At 33.9% G+C, this 15,481-nt stretch overlaps 1 long non-coding RNA gene across 1 annotated transcript; it reads left to right on the top strand.

The window, feature by feature from the left end:
* The first annotated feature begins 1,031 nt into the window (after positions 1-1,031).
* LOC128233949 (uncharacterized) lies at positions 1,032-15,259 on the top strand. Its single transcript, XR_008260819.1, has 5 exons — positions 1,032-1,067; positions 7,200-7,367; positions 7,681-7,791; positions 11,710-11,794; positions 15,015-15,259. It is a non-coding gene; the product is annotated as an uncharacterized LOC128233949 (long non-coding RNA).
* The last annotated feature ends 222 nt before the right edge of the window (positions 15,260-15,481 follow it).

Genomic DNA, 15,481 nt, shown 5'->3' on the forward strand with positions numbered 1-15,481 from the left:
AGACTAACAACGCTGCGTACTAGACAACATTTATTAAACAGTAATTGGTAAATATTTGGGTAACGGCCTTGGACGTTCAATAAAACTAAGCAAGTTTTTTCTGCTGTGTAAAAACCAGATTCCTGGCCAAGTTTTAGTTACTTAAAGACACTCAAATCCAGGTGAAGTAACGGCATAGTTTAGTTCAGGCTATACTAATACTTGTTTATACAAAAGCCGTGATACGCTGATGTAAAGAACGCTCCTTCGCCTGGAAATAAAACAGTACTAATAATCATATTGGAAGGCCAGGTGCCTTTTTTGCGTACATTTTTAAAGAAACACAGTGGTGACATTGCGGCGGTAAAGTTTCAAATTGCAAAGTGATGCATCCATGCATGTCGAAGGCTTGTTTGACACCAAAGCAGGATTTCATTCCCATTAAACTTAATGTATCCAACGTGAAAAAAGATTCTGTTAATTTTGAAACTCAAGAGATATAGAAGACGAATTCCATTTTATATGTATTTGTCAACGTTTTGACATTATCAGAAAAACATATATTAAATGATGTTATTATATACGCCCGTCTGTGATTAAATTTCAAGATGTATTAACTTCAACTTGTCTAAGACGAGCAATATTCAATGTTGAAATGTAAAAGGTTTTGTTCAATCTCATCTAATTTGATCATGTCCGTCTAATTAATATCTGTTTTTTTCATAGTGTTGTATTACTTTGCTATCACCATTGTGTTTTTATATATAATTGTAGATTGCGAAGACGACTCAAACACGAGTAGTGTAATAACTTTATATAGGAGACGTACGAGCGCAGATTTGTGCCAATTAATATAGCCCTTCAGTACCTTTATATAGAACAAGTTTGAGCGCAAAGGTGTGCCAATTAAAAAAGCCTTTTAGCGAGATGGGGATTTATCTGGCTCTGGATATTTTCAAGCCAGTTGTAGTTAGGCAGTATCGGTTTTTCCTTCAACCAACGCGTGGTATTTGAACACTTGCAAGCGCTCGCTGAACTCAGAGAGCATTGTAGTAAATACGTGAATACAGCCTAGGATAAGGAGTTAGGTGAGTATAATATGTGTGGGTATTCATACAGCCAGATGCTTTTGAATTTGTCGATTAATTATACAGTTTATTGGATTTATTTATTTTCTATTTAATTATCTTTTGTAACTCATAATCGTTCCTTATCATTTTCAAATTATGCAAAGTGCAGAACAAGTATGGTAACACTTTTATTTAGACGGATATTTTTTGTACAAGTAGAAAAATCATGGGGAGTACATAGTGATTTAGATAAATTTCATTTAAAGTTTTGAAAACATGTACATGGTGTAAAACACAACATCAAAGGCTGCCCTTTTGAGCAAGCACAAAATGTTCCCGGCGGAAAGACAACTGTCACGATCAAAGAAATCGTTGTTGAACAATGACCACTAACAAATGTTCCGACAAAACGGAAAAGAGCGTTGTTTATCTTCTTTGTCAGTTCTATAACATTTTCTACGAAACAAATCCATTTTGAAAATAATATTTCCAAGAAAAAATGAGTTTTTTGTATACATTAGCTTTTATGAACCTATGTAGAATGAACATATTAGTACAGAAAATATACAAACTATATTGAAATTTGATATATGGATACGAGAGGTGTCCCAGTTAATGGTGAAATTCGTGTATGTGTTCTATATATGATATTCATATACACTCTAATGGTTTACAGATTATATATATATATGTACAGACACACTTAAACTTGCCAGCTGTTAAACAATAGCAAGTGTTTCCACTTGTTACGAAAACCGTATAATTCACATGGATTTTAAGTCTTTAAAATGTGAAACTTAAACATGCTATCACATGTCAACATACGGTGGCACAAAGATGACATCGGTAACACTTTATTTATGTTATGGCCACAACTTAGTAAGTTGTGGCTAGTAAGCTGTGACCCAGGCTACAAAATTGTAGCAACAAAATACAAATAAAATGTGGCCACACAATAAAATATTCTGGCGGCAACTTACGAAGTTATGGCACAAATTAGGGCCACGACAAAAAAATATCCAATCAAAACGGCCGTTTCATATTTGCCGCTTGATTGTAATAACAGTGAGACTAGTCTTACCGAAATACAGTTGATAAGCGAAATACGTAGACAATAACCGGAATTGGTCAACGCAATACGCTTTATATTCATTCGTAGTTTTTAATCATCCTATTCATATATTAATGATACGCCTTGTAGCCAAAAAATACACAAAAATATTTAGAAATAATAAATGTATTGATAAAAGACTTGATTTTGTGCGCCGAGTCAGAAATGTAAGTCTTGTCGTACCTTCTGAAAGTTCGTTGCATTTCTCGAAACAACACATTTTTAGTTCCGAAATCACCCTGACCATATATGCAGCGTATTTCTCTACGGTTTCGAGTGAAAAGAGCAATTACACGGGTGTTGTTTTAAACCACAACATCTCCCTGCTGAAACAACATATAAAGGTGAGTATGCACAATACGTCCAAACGGTTTGAGTTTATCATATTCATCGATATGCCATTAATAATTTGGTCCAGATAAGAAGAAATACCGTATGACAGTCAGATGCTGAACACCTGTAGAACATAAAATACAGTCACACCACGAATGGCCAATTAAGCACAAAAGAGGTCATTAAAAGAGCTGTCCGGAAATCAGTCGGACAATAAGTTTGCAGGACAAACGATGCCAGTAAGGTTTCAACTATGGTGTGACAACTGATTTCCATGGCTACAGGTGCTCCTCCTTGAAACTCCTGCCTACGTTACACAATGTCTTTACTGGTATACCAATGACTGCCGTTAGAGATATCCGGAGGTATCCGTAATACCGTAATGTCACACTCCATATACAAACACATAAAAGCAACGGTCTGTCACGGCAAAGGATGATCACCGCGTATTCCGGTGTGGTCCGTAACTATCTGTAGCCCTGTCCCTGTATTGACTCGGCTAAACAAATTTCAAAAATGAGGTAATCTAAGAGTATAATTGCAACTAAATTATAAGAGTAAACACTTTTGAAACCTTTAAATGACAGGATATATTCCCCTTTGTGTTGCACAATATGTTTTTTTTTATAATTGAACCAAAAGACGTCATCATTTACTTATATAGTCAGTCCTTTATTTGTTCCTATAGGGTCGCATATACGGAAAATGGTGGTCACATCTTGTGTCCGTACGCTTATTCCATTCGCCAAGAATCGTTTTCGCATGATTCTGTAAACATGATTGCGTCTATATTGCTCGATCGAGTTTTCGACAAAGTCAACAACAGAATGAGCGTCTTAACGTCAACGAGCTCAGCACGCTGTTCTAATGAAGAAAACTTATTTAAATTCCACGACTTTCCCCCAAAACAGTGACTACATTGTCATAAGAAAGGCCTTCATGAAAGTAATCTGATGTTAGACTATCACTGTATTCGTCTTTATCATTTATTTTTCTCAAATGGCGTTAGTATCAGGAGTTCTAACTGTGTTATAACCATAAAGCGTGAAAGATGAAGCAGCTGTTTTGATTGGCTGACCTCAATAAAATAACTCGTGGTCGCAAGTTTTTAAGTAACAAAGGTTACTTAAGTGTTGACTCGATTCAAGAAGTTGTGGCCACGAGTTACTAAGTTAATGCCACAACTTTTTATCTTGTGGCCACAACGTTCTTTTTTGTGGCCAAATCTTAATAACTTGTAGCAACAACTTAGGATCTTGTGGCCAGAATATGTTGTGGCAACAGTAGAAATAAAGTGTTGCGGATGTCATCTCTGTGCCACTGTTAAAATGAATTCAACCATTAGAATAGATTTTACCAAAAATAGTTTGTAATTAAAATTAAAATATGATACAAATTGCAATGCCTATCAATAGTAATAGTTTAACATGCGTCAAAGTAATCCACAGTTTCACCGAATGTCATCATTAAATTGGTTATGGTGAAAATATGTTTGTTAATTTACAGAAACACAATATATTTGTAACAAGGTATCCATAATATATGAAATGTAAGCGTGTATAAAGGTGGTGTATCTGGGTTTTTTTCAATAAACAATGTAGTTCATGTTGTGTCGCTGAAATGAGTTTGTGAAAATGATAGAAGGTTAGATAAAATTGGTAGTCAACGAGCATCCGGATATGGACGAGGGAAGGAACTAGAGTGCAGATGAGAGGACGTGAGCTGGTTGAGAAAGAGTGGAGTTGAGAAACTCATTGTTGGTTTGATTTCGTAAAAGACGAAAATAATATCTTTGATTGGCATTCACTTAGTTGATACCTCTGTTATTTTCTGGAATTGACATATCACCCGTTGTGTATGAAGGAATGATTACTCACTAAGATAGAGCTTACAGATAAATATGGTAATCCCATAAATTGATGAAGATTGTACATATTTATGGTAATATTTATATTCAGTTATCTGCGTCGTTATCATTAAAAACTTCGGTACTTGACAACAAGTTAATTGTGTGTGTGTTTGCGTGCGTGAGTGAATGCGTGTTTGTGTTTGGGTGTATAAAGTATGTGTGCGTGAGTGTAGGTCGTCGTACTTGGGGCAACTCATATTACACAAACACTTTTCGAGACGGTTTAGGCTATGCTTGGATTGCCCATGATGTCGGAGATAAAAAAATATTCACCGTTGGCAACCACCGTTATTTATTCCGTTATGTATAATAAATTGACTGTCATAATCTCGTTAAAATGAATATGCATTAGGCTGTTTTGCGAATACTTTTGCATGTTACAATCACTTTTCATCAGTTACCATTGTAATTTCAACAGCATCCAGAGCCGAGTGATCGTTACAACTGTCAACAATTAGTGTACTGATATAGCGGACCCAGTTCATATTTGCCTTTCGCCAGAATATATATGTATGGAAACGCATATTAAGGAACCTATGAAATACCTTATTAATTTTTCATGATTACTATATTTCTGAGCTCATTCGCCGTACTGAATTGGAACGGTCAGTAACATAAAAATACTGTTTTTTTTAACTAGTTTGTGTGCACAACCTTAGTTTATAACGTATAACTGATATTATTCAAACTTATGAACTGCATTTAGAAGTAGGTCCATATTTTAGTATTGTTCAAATTGGTCGTTTTTTTGCTTTTTCTGTCTAAAGAGAAAACGGTAATATGGCTGTTGATTGATATGGTAAGGCTAGCTAGAATCATCGCAGCAGGCACAAAATTCTGCACTGTAAAATGATGAAGTGCTCAATCAGCACAATTGGCGTAGTTCATAGTAACGAATGTGACATTCCATGCCATTTGAGAGGGTTTAACGTTTGAGGGGGGTTCAAATATTCAAAGGTCAGACATGTGATAGAGTGGCGTAAATGAATCGAAATTCGAACAAAAGAACTCACATTTTCAAATTACGATGTCGACAATAAGAAATGTTCAGCATCAATGATACAAGACCAACCAATCCCTCTCAAACAATGCACAAGAGATAACCATGAAAATACCTTGCGGATTGACAGTGTTAATATTACTAGAATAATTCGAATTAACACTGTTGCTTTCTTAGGGCGCCCTTTTGGTATGGAAATGATTAATATATTATTAATTATGATAAGGGCTGACATTTCTTATGCGATATTTTTCATATTGAACTTGATGAGGTTGGTTTATGCATACAATTGAATACAATTATGCGTTTAGATGTGTGGCACACAAGGCGGTGACCCCTACAGTTATGGAATCATGTATGGTCTATCTGTATTCTGTCCATGCTATGTGCCTCTCAATTAGTGTCTGTTGGGTAAAAACAGGGTCTTTGTTAAATGTTTAGCTAATGGGCGTGTTCATGTAGTATTTTTTTCAAATGTTGATGTATTTTGTGTATCTCCCTGAAATAAATAAATTAAGTTTTGGATGATTGGTTATTGGTTTGCAACTCATTCTGATGTCTCAAAATATAACTGAACTTTCTCGTGATGAAAGCGTAAAATTTAAGAATCAAAGTGATTATTATTAGTTATTTTTCAATATTGGCCTAAAATTTAAAGGAATTTTAGATTCCGCAACTGATACAATATCAAATTATGAAGATTTACAAAAGGGTGAAATAATAAAATGGTCTATAAATGCAATTAAATGACTTTATTCGAAACTGAGTCATGCTTTCGTAAACGTGACTGTTTCATTTTGCGCGGTTTCAAAAACGCGCAATCATAGCTAATTTTACATATATTCGAAAAGGTTCTTAAATTTGTATCTTTTTTTCATTTTGCAAAACGTTGATTCTGTATTCCTATATTTTGGTTGAAGTGTGTCATTGCTGTTTGTAAATACCCTAACAGGACTCATTTTTACAGAGAACGTGACATTTTTATTTAAGTTATGAAAATATTCAATTATTGCTAATATTGTTTTGTCATAGAAGGCATTTCTCTGCCTTTTGAATGGTGAAAAGAATTACTGCATGTAACGCATATGCATTAAATGAGCTTGAACACATGGGTTTACAAGGGCCTATTTATTATGGCATTAATAGTTTGGTCTTAAATGTTAATCTTGAAGAATCACCTGGATGCTTCAGAGATATACTTATGGAAAAAACTTTTCTTATCAAAAGTCACTAAATGAACATTCTAAAAGATTTAGGTCACATATTTATAAAACACCAATAAATGTTGTTTTTTGTGTGGGGATTGCTAAATTACAAGTACGACATGAAATATACGGTGGATATAAAGCCTCTAAAATCGTCATATAAGACACACAACCTTTTTCACAGGATTAAGTTTAAATATTCTCAAAAATAACGATAGACTAAGCGCCTGGGATCATTCCTGTTGTTTTCTATTGCATATTTGATTTCATTCAAATCATAATATCTTTCCATAATAAATTTCTAGTAACCTTATATTTGACTAGGGTTTCACTTACGAATAGCTAATTGTTTGAAGCGATGGTCATTTGACGTTGGTGTCATTGCTCTAAAATAGCTTTTTAAGGGAACCTTTAAGTTTGACATATATTTAAACTTGTTTTGCACATTATCTGCTCTTGGCTCGAGTTTCCAAACAACACCAAAACAAACCCCAAAATAAAGTTACAATATTTATTCGAAAAACTACAGAAACAAACTCAGTAGCAAACAGTTTAAACATAAGTTTGATTCCATGCAATGACTTCTTTCCAGCAAAGAAATGGCAGAATTAAAGCTCAGTGTCTTGACAGTGGTGTACCTTGGTTTATTATGTGTGATAACATTTGGTACCGCGGACCAGAACATGGAATCTTCAAATGCTTCTAAAGAAAACACAATTATAGCCTTACGAAAAGTGTGTGAAGAGTTGTGTTTTGAAGAGTAAGTAGAAATCAAAAAACGATCACTTTAAAAGTAAGTTTATTCAAAGTAATGCATAAAGCTCAACCATTTAGGTATCAGTTTTGACAGTAGATTGAGGAAAGCGATCAATTCAGGAAAATTTTATCAGTTTACAATTTAAAATGCCTTCTGGAAGGTTAATATGATTAAGTAATGGTAAAAATGATTAATCCAATGAAGAAAGTTATACTATTGGATTATACGGATTAAGAAAAGTACAATACAAATTACATAGAACGTAATGTCAACGTAATGTGTCCGTATATTTCAATATGCTTCTCTTATCATCCAGGTCAGCTTATTGTCCGAACGAATGTCAGATGGCGATATTACAACCCCTGGTTAGCAGTGACACTATCCCGTCCTATGACAAGGGAGCATCACGGGGAATAGACGGCCTTACGTAAGTTCCGCTTAAGAGTTACTTTTAAAATTTTAATATTACATCTTTACATGTAAACACAGGACGGTTTTATTTGGTCATGACTTGTCACTTATGCAGTTAGCAAAAAGTGATATAGATTCCGTGAAATGAGAATGACTCCTCATTTTGCTAATAAACAATAACAAGTAAACAACAAGAAAAAGTGTGCTGGTATAGAGGACAATAATTTGTGCAGTGTTAGTTTGTGAACTATTTCACCGAATGCGTACTAAAATCCATTCCAGTGAAATATTTACTTTTTGGTTTCTGTAGTTTTTCACATAAGTATTGATTATAATTTTATTGCATCTTACACTGACACAAACAATTATTCCTAATAGTTTATGCCTTAAACGGTTATAAAAAGACAGATAATTTTAGTTTTCCGAAAACGCAAAAAAAATATGCAAACGTAACATCAATTCTGAAATGAAATCGTTGAAATTGTGCCCCAGCTTTGTTTGCGCTGACATTTTGATTTAACCCATTATGCATATAATCAAAGGGTTATAAATATTGCGTTTTTATCAGGAATGTCGTATAAAACATTCGAATCAGCAGTACTTAGAACCTTATTTTATTTCAATGATAAAAAGCTTTGTTATATTTTCAATATCTTCCTGGTAGTACAATATATAGTCTATGAACTCCTCTCTCGTCGATCAAATAGCCTGTCAAAAATAACTAGGAAACATTGGCTAATGTTAATCACATAACATGACCTTATTGTACTCACACCACCAGCAGCAGGTAAATATCCAGAAGCATGATATTCAAAGAACCATGGAGATGAGCACGAAGAACGTTTTCTCAGCTTAAAACATTTAGTTCTATCTAGTCAACTGTTTACTAATTCGAAAATGATTGTAACATTAGTCCAAACTTGAGCAGCTCGTCAAATAAGAAACGAATGCGAATTCGCGTCATCGAGTAATAACGATTGACTAACGAACTTCATTCAGATCTGCATATAATGATCGTCGAATATCTTACGAACATTCACTTTCGACCATGTTGTTAAAATGGCCGCGTTACGTTTGAACTTGAAAACACGATGTGTTATAACAATAGTTCCGTTTATGTTTGCTATTTATATGTGTCGTGACATTTAAAATCCTTAGGGTCACAGACAAATAAATAGGTCTTGGCCACAAATATGTCTACGACATGGCTTCCCAAACAGTCAAATAGTTATTGGTCGTGTGATTCAAACAGACAAATACTAGTAGGTATCAGCCAAAGATTTCCAAAAAACAAATAGGTCGCAAAGAGCGTTCAAGATGACAAGGATAACTCATCAGAATGAAGCAGGAGCTTGAAAGAGAAACCAGAACTTAATATAGAAAGCATTTTTTTCATACGCAGTTGATGTTTTGGTGTGCAAACTTAACAACAATTACAGCTCAGACTCCTTTGAAACGTTGTAGGATAATTCACCAACGGACAAAGAAAATCATTATTCATAAATATTTCTAATACCGGACAATACATTAATGGGTACGAGGAGGACACAATCAAATTGGGAGCCGACATAAGATGATTGAAATGTCTATTTCGTTCATATGTTAATTTTCATTCCTCATAAAACAATATTTTTCTATACTGATCCGTCGGAAATGCATTCAAATGGGTCCACTAATTATCAAAATAGTAATAACGACATTCATGGAATTCCCTTGTTGAAACCAAAATTGCGTGTTCTGAAATTATGCGAAAACAATGTCAGAAAAAAATCTTAAAAATTAATTCAGGTGTCTGATATTTTTATGTACGTGAGAAATAACCGTTTATTTCCTGGTTAATATGCACTTGGATTTTGTTTTTCGGTTATTTGCATACGACAAAGTGATTACGGAACAATTCCGCAATTAATTTAGTTCTGGTTGTATTGATATGATGATAAGATATTAACAAAGATTAACATAACAATAACTCTTAAAGCAATACTAGTTCCTACAAACTAATATTAACATAGTGGTAGGCAAACAAAATATGCTATCTAAATTTGAATATGAAAGAGAAAACAAATTTTGATAATCACGTGTTAATTCACTTCGATAAAGATATTTGCAGCAAGTTCCATTATTATAAACATCAGACTGGTTTCGATGAAGCAACTAAATGGGGATTGAAGTCGGCGTAAGCGATTTGGTACCGTCGGCTTGTTGCGGTGGACAATCTGATTGTTAAAAATGAAAATTGTTTTCATTGTGCTTGCTGTCGTCGACCTCCGCGCGATGATTATCGACAAAAACATAGCTTGAACAGATAGCAGGCGTTCCTTACTCGTTCCATTTGAGGAGTGTTATGAAAGATAACCTCTGGTCAAAAACTTAATTAAGCTCAAGATATTTCTGGAGAAAAGATATGCCTTTAAGTATTTTTTCATATCATAAATGCCGCCTGGTAGTTGAATAAAGATCGGTGGCCTTTTTTATAATGAACCAGTACAGTATCTGTTGACGACATGTCTTGAAAGCTAGTGACGTGAGGACATGGACAAATAAAGATACTTTATCAATTGCAAACAAGTACAGGTTTTTCTACTATCAGTTTCATTCTTCTATATAATATTAAAATAGGATTATCCTGTAGTTTAAACTGTATTATTGAAGCAGTATTTGTGTTTCTTTTTTATTGTAATTTTGGTTGAGTTTGTAGAAATGTTTCACGTGTGATTTTGAAGGAAAGCGATTACAATTTTTGAGAAAAATGAAGTCTTCTCTCATTTGTGCAAATCTTGGAATGCATCTAACCAACGCAAAGCTTAAGCTTGAAGTTTTCGTGTCATTAAATTTTATGTTTCCGGAAGGAATACAAATTTTTAAATCAAAAAACCGTTTATACAAGCGTTAATAACAAATCGAATAACTGCGCGTGGAGAAAAGTTCAGTTTTGAACATCCTAGAGTTTGAACCAAGTATAGATTAAAGTGACACTCTTATTCAAAATCAATACATAACCATGTATAACAAACTTAAATTTTAAGTGATAAACCTTTAACTACTTATTTAATAATGCATTTATGGAAAATATCAATTACTCAAAACAAGATTGTAGCCGTGTATTTAATGGTAGAAAGCGCAAAAATATTGAATGATTGGTGAATGCTAAAAGATTTACTGTAGTCTACTATAGTCTCTTAAGGTAGAAATACCATGTTTTATGCTCATTGCTTTCAAATTAAACTCCCGGTATCCTTCATAAGAACCATTATTTACGACATTTATTCATTCCTTTTGGAATATTTAAGCAATATTATCAATTGTGGTAAATCTTACTGGGAGTAAGAGTGCATCTTTAAGGTTGTGCAACAATTTGGCTAAGAGCTTGAGGTTATGAAACAAACCTTTTCAAAATCGTTAGGTTATGGAACCAATATGGTATAAAGTTTTTAGGTTATGCAACCAACGTTATTGATAGCTTTTAGGGTATGCTACCAACACGGTTTAAAGTGTTCAGGTTATAGAACCAACATGGTTTAGTGTTTTGAGTTCATACAAACAACGTGCATTAGAGTTTTGCAAGTTATGCAACCAACATGGTTTAAGGTGTTATAAAACGGACTCAAATCAAATAATGACGCTTTTCCAACTCTCATAAAACCTAACTTCAAAGAAAAGCTCCGTTAAATATGAAACAAACCTTGTTACACTCTAACAAAACCCATTTTTATCACAGTGAAATGACCCTTTAACCAGGAAACCACACCAATTCTTAATGAAAGTTGTCTTTTAAATCTAACTTAAATTGATGCTATTTGTTTTAGATAGCTGGATCGAGATATGAGCCGATTCGAGCTACGGTTTCGTAACCTACCAAAAACGACAACAAGCCTGAAAGCTGTCTTTATAATCCAGCCAAAATAAATGGGATTTAAAGTTTTTATTATTTCAGATTTGATGACTATTTGTTCTTGAGATGGCTTGGCCGAGATATGAGCCGAAGGAGGAGAGTGTACAAGTAAACGAACCCAATCAAGGTAAACTTGACATAAAGTACTATATTCTTCAACCCGAAGATACAAACATAACGGTAATATAACTTATAAACTTCTTGCTCATGATATGGCTGGGCAGATATATGAGCCGAAGGAGGTTACTTAAAAAGCAAACGAAGTCATGTAAGGTTCACGGAAAATGCATTACTAATTACCATTCTAAAAGAAGATCAAACATTATGATACCATTTCTTTATAAGTCATTTTTAAATACGTTTCTTGTTTATCAAGATAAGGGATATGGCCAATCAGTTTATGAATGTTGTGTTGCATACCAAAAAGGTTTAGAAGATTGCTGTGAACTCTACCTCAAATATATAGGCATGGGTCTTGTGCGCGACAAGTCCTCATATATTTGTGGTCATATTTGCAAAACAATTTAAAAATATCTGATCTTGTATGATAACGTTATGAAAGGAACATATGATGTCATCAAAAAGTTTTGATTGATAGCAAAACATCCTAAGTCAGTCAGAAGGCGTTTATGACCTTGACATTTGAAAAAGTGACACTGTCCTCATGCTGTGGTGGTTATTTCTGCCAATAAACTTTGTCATTCCACATTGTATGACAACAATATTGTCCGGACACGAACATTTTTCTGTAGCAAATCATGCAAGTTCAGAAGGTTGGTGTGAACTTGACCTCGAAGGTAGGGACACCGGTCTTATGGTTTCTCAGCCTCCTACTATGGTGGGCATTTCTGCCGAATAATTTTAAAATCCGACCATAGATGGGAAAAATGGACAGTTCAATAACTAATTTTCAATAGGAACACGGGTCTTGTGAAACATTCCCCTTTCGTGGTCACATCGGTCGAATAATTTTGAGATCCGATCATGAATGAGAAAGAAAGAAGCATACAAAATCGGGACCAGTGTGATGCCTATATAGCCCACTTAACAGCCCCCTTCTCAATTTGTGAAGTGGAGGTGTTTTAAAATATTGAACGACAGGGACATGCTCAGAGGTCAAATATTTAAAGATGAATCCTCGTTGGAGGAACGGGGCTTGGGCCCAAAAGAAACCGAACGAGTGCCTCAAAACGAACAAACAATGCAGAAACATATCACATCACCACATCACCATCAACGACGCATCAGCACATTCTTTAAAACAGCTTTTTTCAATTGATGTTTTGGTAACCTCCTTAAAATGTTCAGTGAAAGACGGGTTAACTTGTAGTTTGAACTAGTTGATGCACAACCCCAAAACTAACCCTAATCTTTGTGTTTGCTACTTGATTTCGATCTGTACCGTCTAAATAGTAAAAGTGTCCCGAAGTTAAGGAAACAGAGACATCAATGAATCACCTTATTCAATTTTGTGTGGAATGTAGGCAAATATAGATGTTCTCTTGATTGAACCGTGAATAATAATTACATTTGTTGATCATGATAAATATACTGCTCTCAACAACGCCTTACTTTATTAGCGATGTCCAGGATAGGTCTATTAATTAGCATTGCGTTATTTTTGAAACAGTAACTGAAAGTAATATGACGTATAGAAAATATTGCAAAAATAATAAAAAGGAAACTTTTTAATATTTAATAATAAACTAAAGAACAATCTATTAAGGTAGACATCATCTTAATATATTTGAACAAATCAAATCTTACTCAGACATAAATATTAATGTTTAAGCGTACAGGAGTATGAAAATGAAATATCTTTTTCTGTCAATAAGCATGTGAGTTTTTTTCATCCCCCTTTTTAATAATTCAGATAAAACACGAAAACCAAATAGAAAACCCATTAGCAATCATCTCAATAAGAATGGAACGAGATGATAATTTTTATCTGGATACTTGCTTAAGATGGTCGGTTGAATATTATTCAAATAAAAAAAGTATTATTTGAATTTACAACAGTATTCCCTTTTAGGTGGAGATTCATACAAGGTTTGAATATATTTGTCACTTACTCTTTGAGTTATCATAAACATCAACAAGCGCCTTTCCATATGTCAGACTGTTAAACAATTTGGACATAGCACTAGAAGCCGTATTAAAGCTGGGTAGGCTTATGATTGCATAATGATAAATATTGTATTGCCCTGTAAACATAAGAAGTGTTATTGAGAATTGATTCAATTATAATTTTTTCATGGAATATTTCTAAGCTCTTTATAAACTACTGACAAGGGGAACATCCCGAGCTCGCCAAAACGGCAGCCTTTAATGTCTTGTGCTTTATACCATGAACATGTTTTCAAAACTTTAAATGAAATTTATCTAAATCACTATTACTCCCCAGATCTCCGATCCATATTATAACATACATTCAACCAGAGCATCAAATGAGATAATTTAGTTCTTATGTCTAGTAATATCTAGTTTTATTCTGTGTACGCATAGTAAATGCTTTTAAACCTTACTCATTCAACATTTTAATATCAACAAATCGAATGCTGGCATAATCAAGTTCTAAGTTACATTAAATAAAAGTAAACGTTTCCGCTTTCACCCATCAAAAAGGCAGCTGAAACGAGAGATACTGACTGTGATCTTCATAAATGGCACAAAGTGAATTCATTTTCGTCAGGCTATACTGTGATTAATTTACTTGATGGTTGGGCTGGATCAACATGCCAAAACCCGGATTGTAATGTATTTTAATCGATGATTTAAGGGATGTTTTATGATGCTCGTCATAATTCATAAACAAAATATGAGAAATAAGATATATCTTATTGCTTGTTAGTTTTACGAAGACCAACAACAAGCTTTATCAGCTTGGAAGGAAAAGGGTTTCTGCAGGAATGGGAAAAATTGTTGGCATACCGTTGAAGCCTTACTAGTGGATGTATATGCTTCGATGAAATAAGATGGTTAAGATTTCCATGTTCATAATGAAGCCACGGTGTTTCAAATAACAGCCAATATGAGTGTCAGTCTAGATTCATTATAGGACTGTTAACGAATGTTCGTTTTTCATTTCAATATTGAAAGTCATTTGGAAAGCACAAACAATGGTGATATTTTTTTTCCTCTTTTCACTTAGTTTTGACCTATTATAATGTGTAGCGATTTCATTATTATAAGTTTATATGATTGCACGATATTGAACCTTTACTAAATCGACCTGTGCCAGATGAATGTTGGTGAATGAATTTATAGTACTTAAATACCTTTGATACATTATTGTCAGCCTTATTATATATGCTTAACTGTAAGATTTCTTACTTTCACAATTTCAGAGGATTACTTTCTTTTCAGCAAGCAAATATAAATGCGTCATCAACTTCGATATGGAGTGTTTCCAATCACCGATACATTAAAACACGGCGTGATGAGCAAATACAGGTTCATTTGATAAGCCTGGCATCAAAGCATAGCGAAGTCCTGCATGAAGAGGAATGATTGTTTTATGGTTTTCTATGATGAATGTATTCTTCACAGTTTGTAAACCAATAATGAACGCTGTTTAAGTGTTGTTCTTCTTCTTTACAGTACGATGTTTTTGTTTTGATTTTGTTTTAATAAAAAGAAAAAAAGAAACACCGAATGTCTATGTTCATGCCCATAGTTTGTTATGAATGTTGACCGTACTTAAATCAATGCAAATGCAAGACAAAATGTAATTATTTCTGAAAAGAATTATCTTATTTTATATTTTGATGTCCAATTTTTTTCTCAAGCGGATTAGTTTTGAAAAAGGTGCAAG

Source organism: Mya arenaria, chromosome 5 (genome assembly GCF_026914265.1).
Source record: "Mya arenaria isolate MELC-2E11 chromosome 5, ASM2691426v1".
Classification (NCBI taxonomy): domain Eukaryota; kingdom Metazoa; phylum Mollusca; class Bivalvia; order Myida; family Myidae; genus Mya; species Mya arenaria.